General features: G+C 40.7%; 1 protein-coding gene across 3 annotated transcripts in view; it reads right to left on the bottom strand.

The window, feature by feature from the left end:
• GLI3 (GLI family zinc finger 3) overlaps positions 1 to 14,484 on the bottom strand; it is a 204,610-nt gene that overhangs the window by 15,860 nt on the left and 174,266 nt on the right. The window lies entirely within an intron of this gene.

The raw sequence follows: 14,484 nt of genomic DNA on the forward strand, positions 1-14,484 counted from the left end.
GGCCTCAGGGATACAAGCTGATAAATGGATCCTGGATAATCTCATGCATGGCTCCACTTGCGTGATTCACATTGGGTGCTGCTTTTGGAGAGCAGTAAAGCGTTACTTAAGTGCTGCTCAACATAAACAAGGTTTACAAAATCAGGCCTTTAGAAACATATCCTCCAACCTGAAAAATCAACAGAACTGCTAAACCAAGTTTCCACCCCAAATTTTAACTCACTCCCTGTTACCCATATTTTCCTTCAGTAAATGTATTTAGTTCAGTAAAGGTACAGGTCATGGCGGTGTAAATAAACCCCTACACACTGTGAATATGAACTCTGAGTACAGAAGAATACATCAAGCCAGTTTTTGCCATTGCCAAGTCTGGCTCTGTCTGCATGTCTGTGGGAGTGACAGCTGCCCCAGCCCTGCTGACTCACAGGCATGTCTTTCTGTGGTCAGTGTCATCCATGTGAGTGTATCCAGAAGCAGGACAGGGCTGTGTACCTTGTACTCTTCCACAAAATTAGCTTGCTCTGTTTCTTTCACTAAGATCTAGTTCAGAAAAGCATTTAAAAATGGATTTAATTCTCTCTGTGTTTGAGTGGAAACAGGCAGGCGAAGCAGGGCCAGCCTCAAAATTGGTTTGGTTTTTGGTTTTTTTTGGTTTTTTTTTTTTTTTTTTTTTTTTTTTTTTTTTTTGTTGAACTGTTTGAATTTTTTTTTGCACTGCTTTAGAAAACAAAAGAAGAGAAAACTACGCCTGGACTTTCAGTGTCTTTTCTCCACTAGGAGCTACCCGACTCATCCTCCCACACTCTCTTGGACAAATCATTCCACACTGCCGTACTTCTGTCGTTGTGCCACTAGATGGCTGCATTACTCAGCGAATGACATTATTCCCACTAAGGTACGATCAAAAAATCTTTCCAGGTTTTATTTGATCACAGCACAGGGATGAAATCTGCATCTGTTCCATAATGGGCCTACAGGAAATGCCAGGCATATAGAAACTCAGTAGCTCATACTGGAACACAAAGAAGATAATCCCAATCTTTCCTGAAGTCTTGAAATCAGTCAGAAAGCCACATAAAATCATGTATGTTCAAAATTACGCACCATTGCCATGGAAAACAGACATCCATTGCCTATAAAAGATGACAGCTTTTTTTTCTGAGACTTTATTGCCAGTTCTTAAAAGTTGTTATGGGGCTCAGGATGCATGAACAGAGCAGAGGTGTTGGGCAACATACAACGTGTAATCTGCAAGAGTTAATGTTCCTAGTGCAGATATTCATAGTACACACACCTGTGCCAGAAGCATACACATGCTCTGTGCTGTGAAATGGCATCAAAAGAGTTCAGTGAGGGCAATGTGTGTTATTTCTTGAAAGAGAAAGAAGTAAAGGGACAAAATTAAATGCATTCTAGTAATTCACGGCCCAATCTCTCTGTAAACATTGCGGACTGTGTGTTATGCGGTTAAACCTACACAGCCACAAGGGGGATGAAACTTGAGTGTGTGACACAGGCTTTCCATTTGATACAAAAACCTCAAGGCTGGATCAATCACTTTACCACAGCACCTCCTTTTACCTCCTGCTGTGTGGACACTCAGGCACGGTGGAGGCTCTTTCAGAGAAAATCTCCATAGGACAGTTTTTTTTCTTTGTCACTTGCTCCCTGTGCTCTAGACCTTTAACCTTTAGCAGCATGAGAATCCTCCAAAACTGACCTTTCTCATGGGCCTAAAAGTCCTTTCCTCACTCCCTCCCCAGCCCAGGCTCACTGCAGCAGCTGACAAGTGGTGATGATCATTTGCCTCTCTCCATCACTGGCCTACCTGTCAAATACCTTGTGATCATCCTCTGGTCTCTCACAACTGCAGCCCTCCATACACATTTGCCCTGCTCTCTTACTCCATCAATCCTTTCCTAGACTCTCCGATCTTCCTACAATCAAACCCCTCTTTGTGCTGTTTTCCCTCATTGCTCTGATGCTGCAAGTGGCCACTGAGAGCTCACCTGTAAATGCATCTCATTCTCATTCAATCCCTCTGAGGATCCTCACCTTTAGGGAAAGCTGGAATAAATGAGCCTGTGATCTGCTAATCTGAGTAATTTATTTGGTTCACAGGTGAACTGCTTAATTGCTTTTGCAGAGGGATCATATTTTAGCAGACCTACAAACATGTCCAAATACTGAAAGGAAGGAGGAAGACACTTGCTAGAAAATCAGCACCAGCAGCACTGTTAGATAAGGAGATTCACAGTATTTGTCATCCTGAGATTCAAACACCCTCACCTGCTCAAGTTATGATGAGAAAACTTGTCAGTCAGTCATCTGCTATGGACATATAGGCAGAACTACACAAATGCAAACCACGAACTAAATCTACACTGGGATTTTTTTACCATTATCATTTGGCAGAAACAATGTGTAATTTTTGCGACATGTTTAAAGAGGAGGGAGGTCTCACTGTGCAAAAAACATAATTTAGAAAAGTTCACAAGTTTGTGAACTCTGGCATTCAGGTTCTTTGACTCAGATAATTACCTTTGGATTTTACATGGTGTATTTGGCTTCCTGGTCTCTATTATGAGAGGAAATGAGCAGTTTTGAGCTTGTAAAACAAAGAACAGTCAGGAATAAGAGTATTATGCAAAGCAGAAGCTTTGGTACAGTACAATAAGGAATTATAGGGTTTCAATTTATAATCTGTTTGTAACCTTATTACACCCATGAAATGTCACATTCCAGGGACTAGATCAGAAGGATTTTTTTTTTTTCCTGGTGAAATTGAATTTTGATGCAGTTTCAGGGTGTGAAAAGGCTTTTCTTTTAATTTTGTGGGCCCAAACCTGCAAGTTTTACTTATGTCCATAATCCTTATTACAGTAAATAGGCGCATGAAAGCCAATGATATTACTCCCTAGTGTCAGGTTTGCTAGCATAAGGCTCTGAAGCATCAGCTTTGTATTATTAAGAATTTCTGACCTGAAAAAAAAAAAAAGCCCCCATTAAAAGCTGGAATTCTACAAGCTATCTCCCGTTGCACACAGCTCCAAAAAGCTGCTGAACAGGGGTCATTTGCAGAATACCAGTCACTTTCATGCTACTTCAATGCATATTACAAACCTCTGTTTGCCCTGGCTCATTTTCTACTCTTTAAAAAATGTTGTTTTTATAATCCAGTTCCAAAATACCCTAAAATGAACAGAGGGAGCTGACCTAAATACTGATTCTGGTCTCAGAATGACCTGCCTTTGAAGGAGGAAGCTCTGAGATGGATTTCAATTCCAGAGCATAAAACCCCACCAGATTAATTGAAATCAAGGCTGAAGTTGCCTGTCATCTCTACTGGGCAATCTCAAAAACCAGAGGTAACAGGAAATTAAATCCACAGTATCCTGGAAGCATAAATGCTTACATGGTAAGAAATACTATTGAAAAGGGAACACCTTAAATCATGCATGTTCTCATATAATCCATACCAACTGTACCTGTTACTCAATATTGTAGCAGATGAGGTGACACTGGAGGTAGGATCTGAAATAACCTTAGTGTTCCATTTCCCTCCTGCAAGAGGGTTTTTAGAAGAAAGGAGAATCTGTGCATGTCCTAGCTGACTGCATGGTACCCGTTAGCTATTCAACACATAAACAAAGGCCAAATGTGCTCTCACAGCAGTCAAACAGCAGGAGGAAAAGCCTCTCCATACCAGTGGAAAAACTTAGGAACATCAGAAAAAGAATGTCACTGCAACTGAGATTGCATCTGAAAGCAAAGTTCTATTTGGTGGCAAGAGCAGAAAATTCTGGCAGAATCTCACATTTCTGTTTTCTAACCTAGACTTGCATGGGAAGTCTAGGTTAGAAAACCTAGGGAAGAGACCATGCTGTATTAGGATAATGTGGTAAGTTAGTGGCTGAGTGAAAGGCATATCACCATTGCCAAAATTAGGTCTAATTTCAGTTATACAATGACAATTTCAGACTTTTATCTTCTTGCAGTTCTTTCTCTGTATTTTAAAAAATTAAAAAGGAGGTGCTAAATAATTTCTCACTAGATCTCCCCACTGACATTAAGCAGAGGCAGCATTTAACCCATCTTCTAGCACAAATGTCCCCCTGCACTGTACTTCCTCAAAAATCCTCTCAAACCAGCAGAGCTGCTGCATTGATGCATAGGGGACAAAGTGCAAAAGGTGAAGAGGCATCACAGTGGAATGGCTGCTAAACACAGCTAGTCCTGCAGCTGCACAAGAGAGCTGTGGAGCCCACAGAGAGGACATGTGGCAGAGGCTGTGTCTGGCAGTACCAGACTGGAAAGCTCTGAAGCTGGTTTGGAAGGGGATTTGCTGCCCCTGACCTGCAAGGCCTGCAGGGAACACTTTTATTTCTGAGTTTTGCATATGGAATGTAGATTTGTCCTTAAGCCCACATACAGTTAGAAACAGGTTCCTGGTCATCAGGCCCATCCCCTCATTATGGCAAGTCCCACTGCACATAATCCTGGTCACAAACAGAGCTTCAGCTTCTAAGTACCTTGGTGAATAGCTCCCTCTGGTCCCAGTGGAAGGCACTTCTAGGAAGTCACTCTTCTGCTGGTTAGCAACTAATTTCTAGCTTTGATTTACTCACAGCCAATTTATATTCATTTGTTCTCGTGCCAACACTATCCTTTAGCTTAAACAGCTCTGCTTCCCTGCTGAGTGTTTAGTTCTCTCCCTTCCCCACCCTAACTAACTGGCAGACAGCACTCCCCTCTCTATCTTCATTTGCTGGATTAGATAAATAGTTCCTTCTGGTCTTCTCTTCAGTGACCAAGTTCTCATTCCCCCCTTAACCTGCTTTGGCTTGAGGTGGGGAATTCTGAGACCCATTCATAATTTTGTTCCCAGATTCCCCATTGCCACTTTGAGGACTGTATTAGTCCATCAGTTGCTCTCTCAGCCTCTTCACCTGCTCTAGTACAACTTCAACCTTCTTGACCAGAATAGTGTGAAGTACACCAGGGCTCACGAGACTTGGTGTAACAGAATTCAAACCTCCCTGTCACCACTTAGGTGCAGGTACAGACCTCACATTCACTTTAGACTTGAGACTATTACCAGAGCCTGAGTACCTCATAGCTTGTGAATGTACCTCTTCTAACAACAAACCTCAGCAAAACTATCTTCTACCATGGCCACAGTTGAGGCAGAGACTTAAGGCCCAAAAAAGCTAAAAGCTAAAGGCCACATTGACAGAAGTTTTTAGATCTCTGATTCCCATTAGAAGTAGTCACTTGTTTATGAGTGGTGTGCATACTTCTGAGGTTCTTGACCTACAAAGCTTCCTGAGATAGCCAAGTGACTGCAAAAAGAGTATCAGTGTTCAGAACAGTGACAGAGCAGCACTTAAACAAGTCCCCAGGCTTGCCTGCTCTCCAGGGATGCAATATGCGAGTCATTGCTGGTCCTTGTTACCATTTTAGGTAGTCAGGCAACCAAGAGATGACGTCAGACTGGCCTCCCTACCATCTCATTAACATCCTGATAAAGGTTGACTCCATGATCCACAGTGGGATGAACAGACAAAGGCATTGTAAAAAGTCAGGATATAAAGGAGGTCCTGGTGAGCCAGGAAATCTCCTGTGACAATAAAATCTCATTGTAAGGAGGAAAAAAAAATGGATCTCCATGGAGTGAAATCCTCAGCAGACTTCTCAGACACAGTCCAATCACTGCAATCGAATCTCTCTCTAACCTCTGTGACTCTCTGGTAAAACAATGCATGCATTTTAATTTCCTCTTATCTGATGGAAAATAGGTGTGGATCCTGTCTGTCCTTTCCCTACTAAAGATTTTGTAGGCACAACCAGGCCAAACAGCTTCAAGAGACCAATGTCTGCTCCTTGCTGCTCAAATTGAGAATACACTTTTGACCCCATGTCCTTAGGGTGGCATAAGTACTTAAGCCATTTTTAGTTCCTGAGAGGGAAGAAGCACTTATGCTGCTTTAAGCCCTTACGGTGGCATAAACTCTTAAGCTGGTTGCAGTTCCTAAAGCCAAGTGGAAGCTATGCATGAAGAATTCTGCACTTCCAAATAGGCACATGTCTGTGAAGAAGCTCAGTCAACTATCTCCAATCCTGCTTCCTTTCCTTTGGATACACTTACTGCTATTCTATTAGAGTTCTTGATGCTGTCTTTCATACTTTATGGAAGATTTAAGAAATGCTGTTGTGACAGATCTCTGCTAATGCTGATTAGCAACATGACAATTTATACAATTTGCTGATCTGGCCCAAAGCAGGTCAGTGCCTCCACAGTCTTGACACCTTTACTAAAATGAAATACATACAGTTAAGATCATCTGGATCTTAAAAGCACTGCCACAGCAATTTCCTTGGTGTATAATGAATACACCAAATAGCCTGTGCACTGCACTCCTCACCTCACGGTGTTTGATCTTGTCACTCAATCTCTATACTTAATTTTCAACATTTTCCACTATTAATAAATGAAGCCCCTTGCTCCCAGTAGATATGGTCATGATTGCAAACTTGAATGAAGACTAGTGGCATGTCACATTTCATAATCAGATATTTTTGGATTACATGTGAGAGGATTGTGGCTTTTTTAATGGTTGTAGTGGTTTAACACTAGCCAACAACTACCTACCAGGTTCATTCCCACCAGCCTCTGCCAGCAAGGATGGGGTGTATTGGAAAAAGGTAAAATCCATGGTTTGAGATAAGAATAGTTTAAAATCCAAAATAAAAACTATAATAGAACTAATAATGACAATGATGAAAAGGGAGGCAAGAACAGGGACATGAATAATAGCCAATAGAATCAAGCAATGCACAATACCCTTGGTCACCACCTGCTCACTGATGCCCAGCACACCCTGAGCAGCAGCTGGCCATCCCAGCCAACTTCCCCCAGCTTATATCCTAAGCACAATGTTGTGTGGTAGGGAATATCCCTTTGGTCAGTCTGGGTCAGCTGTTCCCGGCTATGTACGCTCTCAGCTTCTTCTGCACCTGTTCCCTGGCTGAGCATGGGAAACTGAAAAGTCCTTGACTTAGAGAAGTACTGCTCAGCAACAACTAAAACATCTGCATGTTATCAATCTTATTCTCATACTGAATCCAAAACATAGAGTGTACCCGCCATTAGGGAGAAAATTAACTCTGTTCCAGCCAAGACCAAAATAAAAGCATTGCAAAATTAAATATAGATACTGCAAATATTTGTAACTCCAGTGTGACTAAAAATGTTTTACTCATGAAGAAAAAAAAATTACTACATAAAGAAGGTTTCAGTTAAAAAATTGTTAGTTCAAAAAGGAGTGAAGCATGTGGAAAATGGGAAATGTATTTTACTATTTTACAAACTTAACATTTGAACTCTGTGTCCATGATTGTTAATACTTAATTATAGGAACAAAAAAGAGGCTCCAGTCAGCACTCCAGCTGAATTCATGCTTGAAGCTCATTTATTACTGTGCTGTTCTGGATACCCATTTCTGTCCCTTGAGAACTAGCAACAGCAGACAATGAAGAAAGGGAGGAATCAAAATTAGAAGCTCTAAGTCAACTGAAAAATTATGATGACTTATAACTTGAGATAACCTGTTTACATAGAAGGACAGGGATGACAGGCATAGGAGAAGGGCAGCATGGAAACCAGTGGCTGGAAGAAAGGATGGAAACAGTAAGAAAGGAGGATTCCAGTGTCTGAGGGAGCATTCCCAAATAAATGGTAGACTGAAGGGAACCTCAGAGATGTTGCAACAAACAATTGGGGTCAATGGCTTTCTTGTACCAGCACAGCTGCCACTGGGAAAAGACTGGGTTTACAGTCATATTAATGAGTAAAATTTTAGCAAAGATCTGGGGTTCAGTGTAACATATGGGCAGAGCCTGTCCCTGTTTCATGGGGCATACAAGTTCAGAAGCAAGGAGTGCACAAAGGCCAAGAGCAATCAAACTAATAATGAATTTTTGCATTTTGTGGAGCTCACTGTACTCCTGAGCAGGAATCATGCTTTTGCTTCAAATGATGTCTAAGCAAGCCATAGTGAAGCAAATGACTTTTTACATACGGGATTGGATAAGTCATGTTCTCTAAATGTGAAACCGTATTACTAACAAACAGGAATATTCTAATTCAAAGGACACAGCTCACCAGGACTGTTTGCTTTTCACCTCCTTCCTTCAGCTGAAAATATAGGTCTGATTATTTTTTTTTATCTCTCTGTCCTAACAACAGCAATAAAATTTCTAAATCCCCCAGTTAAAAAAAAAAAAAAAAAGATATTTTCTTTCTGCTTCTCCTTTTGTTCTCTTGCAGTAAATCCTGTAGTTGTCTTTGTTGCCTATCAATAGGTTAAACATATCCAACTTGTATGTTTAAATGCTAAAGACAGAGAAGTCCCCATGGATACGTCAATCATTGGCTCTTGTACAAAGAAAATACTGTATTTTGCTCAGAAGAGCTTTCTGTGGCAATTTAAACACAGTGAGACAGACACAATATCCTGGAGAGAGGAAAACCTGCCTTATTACATTCCTGACCCAAGAGAAAGGATCTGCCCTTAGGATATAAAGGGAATCAGTGGGGGGAAAAAAAGAGAAAAGTTATCTAATCCTAAAAATAAAGACAGTGGTTTATAATACAGCATGACCTTCTTTTAATCTCTGATATAGCAGTTATCCAGTATGGATGTGATAGAATACCAACAGGGCAAACACAGCTTTCTTGTCAGGCTGGGAACCAACCCCCTCAGCCTGTATCTGTTTCCAGGTTTTGGACAGCTTTTTGGTAGACTCTGGTATATTCTGTGGAGTAAATGGAACTTCTGGGATATTGCAGGGATTCTTTCCCAATAAGATCACATCTTGTTCTAGTTTCATTTAATATACATATATTCACATAAGCAGTACAGTTAAGTCTGTTAGCAGCAAAATGCCCTCCATCAAGGGCAATGTTTTACAGCTCTCCCTTGATTTCCTGCAGAGCATGCAGCTATAAAGCAATGGTCAGAAATCGCATCTTTATTTGCTAAACCTGAAAATCTAAGAAATGAGATTCTGCCAGGACATTAACATAGCTGTTGTGGATATTAATCATTCCAGTTTTACAGTGATAAGGAAAGGTGTTTCGATGGTGCAGGTTTGTTTCTTCTCTGATGTTCTCTTCCATAACTCTGTCAAAAATCAAGTGCCTTGTTTTCCTTGGAACTTGCTTTCTTGTATTACTAGCTGGGGCACTAATAGGTGAAGCTGGTGTGATACAGGAATTCCAGCTTTCTTTACTCCTTTTTTTTTTCTCCAGCTGTAGAGAAGTAATTTTTCAATGCATGCTGTCATGATAACTGAAAGTATCACAGCTTTCCTATTTAATTTTTTTTTTTTTAACAAAAAGGCTCCACTTCTCTCTTCAACCACCTGCCCAGTCTGTGGCTTGCCCCAGTACAGGCTAATTGCATTTTCGTGTGGAGGCTGCAGAAGGAAGTGATAGTGGAAACCACAAGCCAAATGCTCAAGTCAATTGCTCTCAAACAGGGATGTTTTGGTTAAATCTCTGCTCTCCAAGGAGGAGCCCTGCTCTCCTGAGTACTACTGAAGCAGGGAAAAATGCAAAAGGGTTACATGAGGGTGACAAATTCTTGGAGCACTGAGATGAAGGAGCCTGTAGGGCAGAAGTGCCCCTGCAGTGCTCCTGGAAGATTAAAAGGGGCCAACTGCAAGCTGAGCACTCCTGGTGTTTCTCCCAGCACCTTCTCCTACCTGCCTACTGTCTGCAGTGCTTCCCAGCTCTCCTGGCTGCCCTCCCTGCACAGCTCCTGCAGGTTGTCTTACATGCTCCACACTACTGCAAGGTTGCTTGCAAACTCTCCTCCAACTTCCACTTGCTTCAGGATCCTTCCTGGTGTAGATTGTGTGTGTTTGAACACACAGGCTGAGAGCTGCTCTGAGCATCTGAACTGCTGTGCTAGCTGCACAAAACCCTTTTGCTGTATGGTTTTTCCTTTTTAAAAGGCAACATCAAAGGAAGAACTCCATTATAACTTTCAGCTTCACCAAGATTTGCATTTGCAAGCAATGCAAAGAATTCACTTTTACCAAAATTAGTTTATATATATGTGTGTTTGTCCCACTTCTACCTATTTTTTTAATGCTCTTCACAATTACACCTATATATTACACCTTCTATGTAAAGGTCATATGATAAAAATCTAGGGTAATCTGGCACCTGCAGTGTAACAAGAGCCCCAAAACAGACTACCAAGGAGAAAAGCACAGGGAGAAAAAAGACAGGTGAAGTGTGTACCAGTGATAGAGAATTCAAACTTGGATTGAAAGACCAGGATGGAAGAAGAAAGTTGACAAAGGCCATTTGCTGAAGTATTTAAGACCCACTGCTGACTACATAATGAAACTGTGATGTTGATCTTAACAGTGTAAGAGCAAATGAAGGTGGTCTTAACCCAAATCCTATACCCTAGCCCTGCACTGATGATCTTCAGCCTGTTCTGCCTGTTTTCCTCCCATTCTTCTCCATCACACATGCATCCAAGCTCTCCCCAAAGGCTTTCTGAGAGGTGGCTACAGGCAGGAATTCTACAGCCTGAATTGCAGGAAGAGCTCCTGCCTTCAGGAAACAGCTCTACAGCATGATTTCAAGGAGGTGCAATGTCTGTTCAAGTCATAAACCCACAAGAGAGGAAGTTGATATTGCAAAGCTCGATATTCCCCTCAGATCCATTAGACATTCCTCTCTCAATTAGCCAAAGCACTAGTGCACAAACAAGGGAGACGTTTTCCTACAGTTGGATGGGGAAGAGGGTAAAGACTGGCCAAACATCTGCTTCACTGGTTCTAAGACTGCCAGTGAATGCTGCCTAGAAAATGGTACCTTCTAGGAGTGGCTGAATATGGAAGAAGAGAAAACCACCTGAGGCTCAACTTCAAAATTTTCTGCTTCACGATCTTTTCATTTAAGGATAAAAATTGATTTGACATGCAACTGCTGGAGAATTTCAGGAAAACCATGTTAAAAATCTCCCTCACAGGCAGTACCTGAGGTGAGTTATGGCTTACTCTCCTTTACAAATCCGAACTCATGTACATCTGTGTACAATCTTCAACAAACACATACAGGACTTACCTTAAAAAAAAAATTGAAAAACTTGAACAGCTCAACACTTAGCACTGCTACAGATGTTAGTATCACACACTTAAAAGCATATATTCTATTTCTGGATTTTTCTCTCTGGCAAAGACAGACCACAGAGGACTCCTGCCAGCACACATGAGAAGGAAGTAATCATAAAGAGGCATTACAATACGGTATTTCATCTTATTTGCAAATAGTATGAAGAATGAAAATACCGTTCCTGCTCTTGACAGAAGCACACCAGCACACACGAGGCAGAACTAAATACTTTGGATGTTTTCCCACATTTCTGCAGAAGACAAAAAACTATAGGCCTCCTTCCTGCCACTATAACTCATCTGACTTCAATGGAAATCAGACCTGCTGTATATATTAAACCTGAAATTAACTATTCTCCCCCCATATTGTTTGGCTTTGATAAATTCCAGCCATTGCTCCTGGCCAAGATGCACAGAGCCTGGTTCAGTGAGCTGCTCTGCTGACATGAGCTCTTATGGCAGCCTGGAGCCCATTAAATTTGATTGGGTCCAACACACTGAGCTCTCTGCAGGAGTGGGGCTTTAGCACTCCTATAGTTAGTTATTGAGCTGTGGGTTCAAACCATGCTAAAAGTAATAATATTCTCCTTTAACACAGGGCATGTTCACAAGAAAATAAAATTGGAAGAGGTTCCTAATCTTTACATTCCACAGCACAGACGAGAGTAGCAGAGCCAAGAAATAAAAGCTTAAGAATAAAGATGCCTTGAGAAGAAAAAAAAAAATGGAAGGAAGAAAGTACACAGCAAAATATCCCAACAACTGGTGCACCAAATGAATGTATGAAGACAGATCTGTTTTATAAAAATTGTAAAGCTTTAATGACAAAAATCTGCTAAAATTTACACTGCCTTTCAGTGCTTGTGTTTGGACATACACTGGAACTAGTTTAGAATCAACAGGCTCTTTGAATTAAAATGTAACTATATATTACAGCAGCTGTATACAATTTTATATAAGCAGAGACAAGTGCTTAATCCCATGAACCAGCTTAGAAACCTACAAAAGGCTATAGCAAGAGAAAATAAGGAAAAGTTAAAACTCTAATTTTAACAAGATTTTGAATTCTTCCAAACTCCAAGAGTGGTACAATGGGTCATCTATCTATGCAGAAACATTAGCAAAATATTTGATACTTTATGAAAAAATTAAATCACTGCCTCTTCTACTGAAAATCCTTTTTTCCTAAAGGGGATAAATAGCAAGGTAAATGCCAGATATTTAACTGGGATCTGCTTTTCAAGGTCCATTAAACATATGGGCACTAGCACTAAGCATGTATATAGGACTAGCTGAAAAACATGCACCTCCTTTTGTTTAACCTAGGACCAGATTTTATAAAATCATGCACACTTTCTTCTACTTTTAGTACTTTATTAGTAATTACAGCACAGCTAATACTGACCCACTTAAAATGAAAGAAAAGATATTCCTCATCAGGATCTTCCTGTGTAAATCAATCAGTAATTCTTTCTAATTTTTTGTAAAGAGAGCCCTTGTGCTTACCACATGGACACATACAAATTGTTCATATGATTAAAATACCAATGCTTTGTCTGCAGAAAGAGACTATTGAATACCAGCTTTTTTTTTTTCAATAAATGCACTTAGTTTCTCCTTATACATAAACTATGAAAGCTGCAGTTCAGATTACAGATAATGCCTGATCCACATTTAGCAATGAATGGCACCAAAAACCTCTACAAAATGGAAATAGAGTGACTTAAAAACACACAGCACTTTTCTCAGAAACTAAAATAAAAATGCTGGCAGTGTTAAGCAATGCCAAAATCTTTACAGGCAATATATGTTTTAACATATATTTAGTCACCAAAGAGATCCTGGTAGAATTAATCCAGCTTCAGCAGCTGACAGCAACAGCAGTGTGTTAAAGCCACAACATCCCAACTGGACTGGAGGAAGTAACTGGGGCTCTTTCTCCTAACACCTCCAAGAAACATGTCTAACAAGCTTCAGCACATGTAGCAGTTTATTGCTGCTCTAAGACCTCCCTTGGGTTTTTTTACTGGAGATGCACTTAGAATTTCCCTTTTGCATCCACACTAGGCTTAATCATCCCTGTCCTGTCCTAGCAAATTCAGGGCTAGCAAAGGTCTCTGTCCCATTTTATAAGTTAGTCACCCTTGATAATTCAGGCAGCAGCAGCAGAGTTACCTTCTTTTATCTTTTTTTGCCATGGGATAACATTTTTCTATCCTCTCATATGTGCCATAAACAGTGCTGCATCTAAAGATGTATGTTTGAGCTGTTGCAATGAAAACTGTGCAGGATTTCTTAGCAGAACATGGAGTATCACCTAAAACACTTAAAAAAGAGCCCAGGCCAATTTTTTTCTGCGCCTGCACTCCACACACTAATTGACTTCTAGTGAACTTACAAGGGCCTTTGGTAACTAAAAATCAATCCTATATAGTCTGGTTTATCTCAGAGATTCCTATCTTCTCCTATACACCACTGTGGCACCATCTGAATGGGACAGACTTGTGCTGGCAGTCAACCCCAGAAATCTGCAGCAGCAAACCAAAGAACAGTCCTGTATCTCAGTAACTCTTCCTCACCCAGAAACTATTTAGAACCGGAGCCTGGCACTTTCAGAATGTCATATAAAACACACTTCTTTGTTCAGGCTTTTTTTACTAACCATAAGTGTTGGAATCCCCTTGGCAATTAATTTCCTGGCTGGTACTCCCTTGGCTCTGATCCATGCAGAGCGAGTGGCTGCACTGGAGGGAGGCGTGCAAGGCACATGCTCTGACTTTGTAAAATGAAGTGGTCTCTTGATTTAAATGACAGTGGTCAAGCCTAAAATCTTTGTACTTGCCCTGCATAATGGAGTAAGCTAAGCTCACTGTTAAACACTCTTTAAAGTTGCCTGTTAAAGCCATAATATGGCAAATGGTCAAATACTGCAGGCAGGGTTTTCTTGGTTATCTGAGACAATATTACACATAATAAGGCACAATAAAGAAAACACTACCCCAATGGTAGTGCGAGAGAGAGGAATTTACAATATATTATTTGATAATTAGCACTGATAATGGTTTAAAGAATATGGCCTTCACTTCACTTTAAGAAAACTTACACTAACAACAACAACAACAAAATCACTGCATATGCACAGTGTATTAAGATCCTCTACTCTCAGTTCTTGTACAGAAGTACAGAACTTTTGTGGCAATCCTGCCTGATGCTGGAAACTGGCAAAACACTGTACAGTGAAAACACCAGAGCTACAGGAATGCTTCTCCCTAGCAGCCAGGCCAGGTG

This window comes from Haemorhous mexicanus, chromosome 1 (assembly GCF_027477595.1).
Source record: "Haemorhous mexicanus isolate bHaeMex1 chromosome 1, bHaeMex1.pri, whole genome shotgun sequence".
Lineage (NCBI taxonomy): Eukaryota > Metazoa > Chordata > Aves > Passeriformes > Fringillidae > Haemorhous > Haemorhous mexicanus.